This window comes from Artemia franciscana, unplaced genomic scaffold (genome assembly GCF_032884065.1).
Source record: "Artemia franciscana unplaced genomic scaffold, ASM3288406v1 PGA_scaffold_142, whole genome shotgun sequence".
NCBI classification, from domain to species: Eukaryota; Metazoa; Arthropoda; class Branchiopoda; order Anostraca; family Artemiidae; genus Artemia; species Artemia franciscana.
In genome coordinates, this window is record NW_027062631.1 from 25,558 (window position 1) to 35,196 (window position 9,639).

At 34.7% G+C, this 9,639-nt stretch overlaps 1 protein-coding gene across 1 annotated transcript in view; it reads left to right on the forward strand.

The window, feature by feature from the left end:
• Positions 1 to 9,639, forward strand: part of LOC136041325 (uncharacterized Golgi apparatus membrane protein-like protein CG5021) — a gene marked incomplete at its 3' end in the record, with an annotated part of 33,363 nt that overhangs the window by 23,119 nt on the left and 605 nt on the right.

Genomic DNA, 9,639 nt, shown 5'->3' on the forward strand with positions numbered 1-9,639 from the left:
TGGTGAATGTACCCGGTCCGACATCCTTTGAGTATTTGAGAACTGTAAACGGTACTATACATGACACTTACCGTAATGCATGCCAAGCTCTGAATTTATTGGAGAATGACCAACACTGGGATAACTGCATCAATGACGCGTGCGAAACGTCAACCCCAAGTCAAATTCGTGCATTGTTTGGCATCATTTTAACAACTTGCTCTCCATCAGCTCCTACAGAGTTATGGGAAAAATATAAGTCAAAAATGTCCGAAGATATACTCCATCGAAAACAGTTAGAGACGTCAGATATGAGTTTTGATTTTACATCAGAAATTTATAACTACACTTTAGTTATTATAGAAGATTTGTGCGTACGTATGGCAAACAAACCTCTTCAGGATTTGGGAATGCCTTCACCTAACCGTATCGCTGCTGTTTCGACATGTGTAGAATTGGATCGTGAACAAAGTTACAGTACGAGTGATCTATTGTCGTATGTACAAAATAACATTTCCAAGTTAACGTCGGAACAAAAAGACATTTATGATACGATAATGCATTGTGTCGATAACAACGTTGGAGAAATTTTCTTTTTGGATGCGCCAGGAGGTACTGGTAAAACGTTTGTGATAAAACTGATTCTGGCATCAATTCGATCAAAAAATGGTATAGCGTTGGCAATTGCGTCGTCCGGAATAGCCGCAACATTGCTGCCTGGTGGAAGAACTGCTCATTCCGCTTTGAAATTGCCTCTGAATTTGCATTCTACAGAAACTCCCACGTTCAATATTTCCAAATCATCTGGGATGGGTAAAGTATTGCAGCAATGCAAACTTATTATTTGGGATGAGTGCACAATGGCACACAAAAAATCGCTCGAGGCTCTGGATCAATGCTTGAAAGATTTAAGAGGGAATTCGAAACCCTTTGGCAGCACATTAATATTGCTTGCGGGAGATTTCAGGCAAACATTACCTATAATACCTAGATCATCTCCTGCAGACGAAATGAATGCTTGCCTGAAAAATTCTAATTTATGGGCACACGTAAAAATATTAAAATTAACTACAAATATGCGTGTCCGATTGCAAAACGATGACTCTGGTCAAACATTTTCAGATCAATTGCTGGCAATTGGAAACGGAAAGCTCCCAGTAGACTCAATTTCAGGACGTATACAACTACCTGCTGATTTCTGTAATTTAGTGACGTCCAAAAATGAATTGATTGAAAAAGTATTTCCGAATATTCTAAAAAATTATAAAAATAATAAATGTCTAAGTGAAAGAGCGATTCTCGCACCCAAAAATATAGACGTCCACGAAATCAACAATACTGTTTTGACCAAGATTCGAGCCCAGGCAGTCCTTTACAAGTCAGTCGACACAGTTTTGGAACCAAATGAAGCGGTTAATTATCCATCTGAATTTTTAAATTCCATAGATCTTTCAGGGTTTCCACCACACTTGCTACAACTAAAAATAGGCGTACCAATAATACTTTTAAGAAATATCAACCCACCAAAGCTTTGCAATGGCACGCGACTTGCCGTAAAAAAAATAATGGAAAACCTAATAGAGGCCACAATCTTGACAGGGCCTTTTGAGGGTGAGGCTGTTCTTATTCCTCGCATTCCCATGATTCCAACGGATCTGCCTTTCCAATTTAAAAGATTGCAATTCCCAATTCGATTATCATTTGCAATCACCATTAACAAAGCTCAAGGTCAATCATTGGAAAAATGTGGTATAGATCTTAATACTGATTGTTTTTCCCATGGACAATTGTACGTTGCATGTTCGAGGGTCGGTAAACCTGACAATCTATTTATATGCAGCGACAATTGGACAGCGAAGAATATTGTATATTCGCAAGTTTTACGCAGTTAATTTGTATTGTATCTATCTATCTATCTATCTATCTATATAAAAACGAGTTGTGTGTATGCATGTTTGTTTGTTTGTAAAAAGAGCGTTTGCATATGACGTCATTATTAGTACATACGGCTTTGTATATGCAGAGACAATGGGAAAGCCAAGAATGTTGTATATTCGCAATTTTTACGTAGTTTGAAACACATATATAAATCTATCTATATTCACAGGTGGGACACAGGGACACAACTACAATGGCGCGTAACTAATATGGCGCGTAACGACTTACGCGCGCGGGGGGGCTTGGGGGGGCGCGAAGCGCCACCCCAACAGCTAGTATATATATATATATATATATATATATATATATATATATATATATATATATATATATATATATATATATATATATATATATATATATCTATATATATAAAAATAAGTTGTTTGTGGGTTATGTCTGTCTGTCTGTTTGTCCGCATATGACGTCTGAATTATTTCATCATATACCAATTCAAAAACGAAAGGCCAACGTAACAACTAAAGAACCAGCACCAGATCCGTCCAACAATTTTAATGGACCTCGAGTTTACTTTAATTGGAAAAATCAAACTGGTACAGTGTACTTTGGTCTAATAGGTTTTTTTATTTTTCCATCACTGTTTGCTGCATCATAGTAATCAAGTGCCTTGCGACACGTGGGAGAGAACTTCCAAACCTTCGGAAAGAAAGTATGGCTGTATCCACTACGCCATCACAAGGTACTAATATTGATGATTCCTGTATAACTTGATTAATTTATTTGAAGCAGTAACATTTAATGGTTGGTGTACATAATTTAACTACGATGAACTTGAATACATAACATGATACTTTTTTTATCCAGTTTCGTAATTTAATAATTGTTCCTTCAGGAACAATTTATATATATATATATATATATATATATATATATATATATATATATATATATATATATATATATATATATATATATATATATATATATATATATATATATATATATATATAAATAAGTTGTTTGTGGGTTATGTCTGTCTGTCTGTCTGTCTGTTTGTCCGCATGTGACGTCTGAATTATTTCATCATATACCAATTCAAAAACGAAAGTATACAAGCTGATGTAGCTAAATTGGTAACGCGGTATGTTCCAGGTTCTAGGTTCGAGAGATTCAAGGTTCGAACCTTAAATACAAAAAAAAAGAAAAAAACTAAAAAACGTAAAAACTACAAAACTAAAACCTAAAAAAAACTAAAAAAAGGTAAAAACGAAAAAAAACTAAAACGAAAGAAAAACTAAAAACTAATAAAAAAAACTAAAAAAGCTAAAAACTGAAAAAGAAAAAAGACTAAAAAGAAAAAAAAACTAAAAGAGCTAAAAAAAGGGTAAAAACCAATAATAAAACTAAAAGACACAGGGACATAACTACAATGGCGCGTAACTAATATTGGTAGAGCGTTATGTTTCAGGCTGTAGATCTGAAAGGTTCAACCCTGAATACAAAAGAAGAAAAAAAACTAAAAAAGGTAAAAACTACAAAAAAAAACTAAAAAAAAAGAAAGAAAAACTAAAAACAAAAAATTTATTTCATAAACCAATTCAAAAACGAATGTATTCAAACCCGAGTAGCTGAGTTGGTAACGCGTTATGTTCCAGGTTCTAGGTCTGAGAAACTACAAAAAAAAAATAAAAAGAAAAAACTAAAAAAACTAAAAAAAACTAAAAAAGGTAAAAACTACAAAAAAAAATAAAAAGAAAAAAACTAAAAACTAATAAAAAAATTAAAAAAAAACTAAAAAAGAAAAAAAGAAAAAAAGGAAAAAAACTGAAAAATAAAGGAGAAAAACAAAACTAAAAAAAAACTAAAAAGGTAAAAACTACTAAAAAACTAAAAAGAAAACAGAAAAAAAAAAATAAAAAAAAAGGTAAAAACCAAAAAAACTAAAAAGAAAAAAGGAAAAAAAAACACAAAATTTATTTCATCATATACCAATTCAAAAACGAATGTATATACAGACCGGGACACAGGGACACAAATGACGACCGGGACGCCGGGGGGCACAGGGGGATATCTAAATGACGACAGGGGCACAGGGAATGTTCGATTAGCAATCACCATCAACTCACCATCAAAGCTCAAGGGCAATCATTAGAATCATGAGGTATAACTAAAAAAAACTAAAAAAAGGTAAAAAACTAAAAACTAAAAAAAAAAACAATTCAAAAACTAATGTATATACAGACCGGGACACAGGGAATATAAATGACGACCGGGACACTCAAAGAGAGATTACAGACTGGGACACTGGGGCACAAATGACGACCGGGACACAGGGAAGAAAAAAGAAATAATGGTATTTAAGACATGCGTTCACGGAAAAATGTTTAATTGTAAAATGACTGAAGAACCTACAATGGCAACAGCCGAGGAAGCTGCTCAAAGAGTCTATGCCAAAAAACTTGCTGCTGATAGAGAAAGTAACAGAAAAGAAAGCGTGCTGAGGAATCACAAGAACAGCAAGAAAACACGCTTGCAGCTGATAGAGAAAGTAAGAAAAGAAAGCGTGCCGAGGAATCACAAGAATAGCAAGAAAACAGGCTTGCGGCTGATAGAGAAAGTAAGAAAAGAAAGCGTGCCGAGGAATCACAAGAATAGCAAGAAAACAGGTTTGCGGCTAAAGAACGCAAAACCGCGCAGTTAGATGAAAATCCACCTGGAAAGCGAGAGTCAAAACATATCAAAACTGAAAATGATAGCGATGATGATTGGGTTTGGGATTTTGACTTGGATAAGGTCATCAATGCCTACCAGATTTAAGTTAAAAAACAAAGGTTCGGCGATATGTACTTCATAGTGACGCTGAAAAATAAACACCGGGACACAAATAACGACCGACACAGAGGGAATATAAATGACGACCAGGAACCTCAAAGAAAAGTTACAGACTGGGACACCCGGACACAAATCACGACCGGGACAGAGGGACACAACTACAACGGGGACGCCGGGGGCACAGGCGGGATATATAATTGACGACTGAGACACAGGGATTGTTTGAATAGAAATTACAGACCGGGACACCAGGAAACAAATGACGACCGGGACACTGGGACACAGGGAATATAAATGACGACCGGGAAACTCAAAGAGAAAATACAAACTGGGACACCAGGACACAAATGACGACCGGGACACAGGGAATATAAATGCTATTTATATGCACAGACAATGGGACAGCGAAGAATGTTGTATATTCGCATGTTTTACGTAGTTAAAAATATATTTTTATATCTATCTCTATTCACAGGTGGGACACAGGGACACAGCTACAATGGCGCGTAACGACTTACGCGCGCGGGGGGGCTTGGGGGGGGGGGGTTGCGCGAAGCGCCCCATCAACTAGGTGTTGGGGTGGCGCGAAGCGCCACCCCAACAGCTAGTATATATATATATATATATATATATATATATATTATAAAGAAAACATAACGGGGGGTATGCATGGCATGGTTTTCTTTCTTGTTTTTGTAAACCTAGAAGTATTATAGAGGTAAAAAGCCTGAGTATTCAAGGGCTGCAACTGGGTTTTAAGCATTATCCCGAGATTCTCTTGCAAAGATTTTTAAGATCTGAAAGAAATGCCAAGATATTAAATAACAATAACGTATATAATTAATTTGACTTTTTAGAGTAATATTCAATAGCCTCCAATCACGAACATTTAACGGAAGGGGAAGAGGTATGTATCTTTCAGAGTTTTAAAGGGAGGGGGGTAATTTTTTTTTCAATGGTAATGTTCCCCAAAAATGATATTCCAATGAAAATACAAACCAAGGTAATTTTAGAATCTAGGGAGGGGTGGAGGGAGCAAATGACCAGAGGGACGAGAGCAAACACCCTTTCTCCCCCAATGGATGTCACTAGAAATGTACTCTGTATATCTTTATCCCAAGACTCGAAGCTAAGGACTGCAATACGAAGATCTTGGCTAAGACTCTAAGGGACGACAGGAGGAAAGGAGGACTTCTTTTTATCTTGAGAAACTATGGTTCTTATTTGACGACAGTTTGTAAGTTTTTCGTTTAGACGAAATTCGTAGAATATATAGCTAGACAGTAATTAAGCTTGAGGATTGATTTTATAGATGTATCAAGGAACTGAAGTACCTGAGCCCCATGAGCTACTTGAGCCTTACTTTCGAACACATTAAAAGGAATAGTTGCCTTTTCACTTACACAAAATAATAGCTTTTTGGAGTAAAAAATTAAAACAATAATTTATAGAGCCCACCATGTCCATTACCAAGTGAATCAGTATTTTAATGCGGGATACGCTGAAGGTTGTAAAAATCTTGTGCAGCGCATGCTGTATTTGGATTATAGTTTTGATGGAATGATTAACTAAAATTTGAATGAGGAAAATAGGGGGTCCTCGTAGAATCAGAACAGAGAAAATTTTCTCTTTTTTTGTTTCAAAGCAGTTCCAGCATCAAGTTTTGTTTTTGATAAAAAAGAAATATATTTTAGCCTTCATTTCCGTCTATTAAAATCAGTGTGCATTGAAATCAAAACCGGCTTTTAAGGTTCTTTCTGAATTGTCAAGAAGGATTTAAAAATACTGAAAAAAGAGATATTTGTTTTATGAATACGGTCAAATTGACATTGTTAATGGTTTGTTTTAAAGATGGTAAGCTCTGATTTTCTAAGTTTTCTAAAGTCTTTTTTATTCCTCTCATCGAGTGTCCTTTATCAGTATTTCTTTATAGTTTTGAAACCAGGCAAGAGCGTTTAGAAATTATTTTTTAAAAGTAATTTAATTAAGTTAATTATAAAAAGTACTTAGGTGTGTTCTAAGTAGTCAAATGTAGAAGGAACTACCCGAAAGTACTGGATATTTCTCACAGGAGATGATTGCTACATTAAGATCATAGCCGTTAATGCCTCTTCTCAATGAATATTCATTTTCTATGGACTAAATAAAGTATGCATCCGAACGGTTCATATTCTTCTTGATTCAAATGTCTGTCTTTTTTCAGTGGATTTGAAAAATTTCCCAGGGCTGACGTGGATTTTAATTTCAATTGCTGAGATGGAATGCCATAATTTTAAAGTTAGATTTTTCAGACCAAATAGATATTTTAAAACTTCAAAATGAAACATAATTTTTTAGGACATAGCTTCAAATATAAAAACTGTTCAAGTGATGTGTTAACGGTTTTATTTTTGATTGATTTTTTTTTTTTCAGAAAAAAGATATCCTTGATTTTTTTCACCTTGTAAAACTGTTATAAAGTGGCAGTGTGTCTGAATTTTCGACGTAAAAACTATGATAGATCCTGAGCAACAACGGGTTGTACTTTTCGTAGTTTAGATAAGAAAACCCCATAAATCGAAGATGACCATAGAGTCATCTGGAAAGTACGCAATACAGATGTGGACGGTCCTCATATCTAGAATTTTCAATTGGGGTTACAACGAGGAAAAAATCTTAGTTGGCTGTGGAATCTTAGTGATGTAATGAGGCTTAAGGAGTAGTATAAATAGGGAATAGAAGTAATTTTACTTCATCTTTGTTTCAGAGGTGCTATTTACAAAAATCGTATTTTTTGTGACGATTTTGTGATTTGCCAGATTTTTTTGAATTAATTTACTCTTGGGGAAGGGGGGCTAAAATTCAATCAGAGTGTATATTTGCCAGTTTGGAACTTCAAATTATGCGTATATATTGCTTATTGTGACCTTAACGATTCTTTTTCTTCTTCACCGATTTATTTTAATGTAAGGGGATTTTTCAGAAAAGTAAATGTAGCCACACAAGGGAGGGGCGTGGGGGGTATGAGGCTAATTTAAAACCCTGTTCTGTTCTTTTTCCTAGACAATTGGTCTTAATGTGCTTCAAAGGTTTTTGTTTGTTCCAAAATTCTAGTTGTGACATCGTTCTCTTTCTTTTTTTTTCGTATTTCTGGCGAAGAATAATAGGTCTGGGAAATAAATTTCCGCAGTGTTGGGAAACAGAGTTGTCACTTCCAGTTTGATGCTTCCTTCTTTTTTCCTTTTTTTTGCTTTTATAACATATCCTCTTTTAATCCTTTTTTGGACCTATAAAAGACCGTTTTTCTTTCAATTTCAAGTTGTTTTTTTTTTTTTTTATAGAATCTGTACAAGTAAGACTACAGTGTAATATCAAACTCGGGTAAACATTTGGTTTTTCTGCTGTTGAATTAATCCAGGACAAATCAAAAACCTCCAACATTAGTTTTATAAGTTCATAATTTTGAATGACCCTCATATCAAAACACTGCTAAGAAAGCTGTTTGATTCTCTAAAGCTATATAAAATACTTCTGTATGGAGTTTCTCTCTTTGCTGCATGAAATGCACAACCCCTAAACCCAAAAATAAAAATTTGGTTTTGCGCAACCTTGGTCAAATTCGTTTATCTTGCAATTGTGCTGGATGTTACTTCGTGATAATTTTTGAAATGTATTTTGAACTTTATATTTGTTTTATAAGTTCATAATTTTGGATGGCCCTAATATCACAACGCTGTTCAAAAAGCTGTTTAATTCTCAAAATTTATATAAAACATTTCTGTATGGAGTTTCTGTCTTTGCTTCATGAAATGGACACCACAACCCCTAAACCCAAAACAAAAATTTTGGTTTTGCGCAACCTTGGTCAAATTCAGCTATCTTGCAATTGTGCTGGATGTTACATCGTGATAATTTTTGAAATGTATTTTGAAGTTGAAGAAAATTTTTAAATTAGCTATTTATCCTGAAGAATTTAAATTAAACCTGAAACTTATTTTATTTCTGAAACAAAGTTGAAATGCGTAACTTATAACGATGGGCAACTTGAGACATTTTCCAGACGAAAGGCCTCTTCACGAAGATACCTGTCAAAATCCTCTTCACCTCCAATCCTTGTTAGAACAATCATTCGCTTAGAAAAAAGGTGGGTTCGTTCATCGAGATGAACGTATACCAAAAACACGAATCCATCTCAACGAATCACTCTAGTCAGATAGAAAGTTCAATTTCATTCTTGCCATTATCGATTTTCATTTGACCTAGTTTGATAAAAATATAATTTAAATATAGTTGTTTTTTTTTCCATTTTTTGCACACTTCTAAGTGTATACAAGCAAAGAAAGGATGATATTCGACGAGATTCAACCTGTAAATGATTTATTAAACCCTGTTTACAGAAGAACAACTACCATTTTTCCAATCGACAAAATTCCCAGGAAGTTTCTCACATTTTTTGTTTCAAATTTTCCCAATTGTATGCAAAGTTCTATACAAGTTGAGCTTGACTCCGGTCTCAAAGCAAAGTTGAACGGGACCATTCGTTTTGTACAACAATAGATGACCGATTAAGGACGGTAGCAAAAACATTCTATCGTCGAACCAATTAAGCACAAAAACACAGGTTCACATGGACAGATGACTCGTGCCCAGCTGTCCTCATCAAAGAATTGCTCCCCAAAACAAAGTAGCAAAGTTTAATAATTTAGCTTATAAGTTTTATCAGTCACGTTAATTTGAGAAATTCTTAGCGTGTAATTAACTTGCCTGAATGAACAGTGTTTTAGAGAGCGTCTCATTTAGGTCCCTGCAAAGAAATATGTTTCGGAAACGATAAGGATAGTTTGTTTCGACCTCCCTCCAAAGGGTAAATTATTCAAAATTAGGGACAATCCTATAAATGTTAACGTTGGGGGAGGGTTGGTTCAAAGGACTCTAGCCTGGTCGTCCGAA